The sequence below is a fragment of the Cervus elaphus genome, chromosome 19 (genome assembly GCF_910594005.1).
Source record: "Cervus elaphus chromosome 19, mCerEla1.1, whole genome shotgun sequence".
NCBI lineage: Eukaryota > Metazoa > Chordata > Mammalia > Artiodactyla > Cervidae > Cervus > Cervus elaphus.
In genome coordinates, this window is record NC_057833.1 from 29,324,000 (window position 1) to 29,324,848 (window position 849).

The 849-nt window shown below is 40.3% G+C and overlaps 1 non-coding gene across 1 annotated transcript; it reads left to right on the top strand.

Annotated features, from left to right (window-relative positions):
* Positions 1 to 270: 270 nt before the first annotated feature.
* LOC122676302 lies at positions 271 to 377 on the top strand. Its single transcript, XR_006335561.1, has one exon. It is a non-coding gene; the product is annotated as a U6 spliceosomal RNA (small nuclear RNA).
* The last annotated feature ends 472 nt before the right edge of the window (positions 378 to 849 follow it).

Below are 849 nucleotides of genomic sequence, written 5' to 3' on the forward strand. Positions count from 1 at the left end.
GAAGTACTAAATCCTTCATGGTGACATCAGATCCTCATGACTAACAAAAAACCTTTTGTAAAATGAGTGCTTCACAGTATTGAACTCCTCCTTCACCAAAACCTTATATATTGACCTTCCCCCACTGCTGCTTTGGAGCAGTCTCTCATAGCTATCTGAGATGCTGCCTCCCAGGCAGTCCTCATTTTGCCCCAAATAAAACTTAACTCACAACTCTCAAGTTGTGCAGCTTTTTTAGTCAACAGCAGGTTGATAAGAAGTCCAGGGTTCGTGCTCGCTTCGGCAGCACATATACTAAAATTGGAACGATACAGAGAAGATTAGCATGGCCCCTGCGCAAGGATGACACGCAAATTCGTGAAGCGTTCCATATTTTTACTAGACCAAAGAATTTCACAATTTGTATGGAAATACAAAAAACCTCGAATAGCCAAAATAATCTTGAGAAAGAATGGAACTGGAGGAATCAACCTGCCTGACTTCAGACTCTACTACAAAGCCACAGTCATCAAGACAGTATGGTACTGGCACAAAGACAGAAATATAGATCAATGGAACAGAATAGAAAGCCCAGAGATAAATCCACGAACCTATGGACACCTTATCTTTGACAAAGGAGGCAAGGATATACAATGGAAAAAAGACAACCTCTTTAACAAGTGGTGCTGGGAAAACTGGTCAACCACTTGTAAAAGAATGAAACTAGAACACTTTCTAACACCATACACAAAAATAAACTCAAAATGGATCAAAGATCTAAATGTCAGACCAGAAACTATAAAACTCCTAGAGGAGAACATAGGCAGAACACTCTCCGACATAAATCACAGCAAGATCCTCTATGACCCA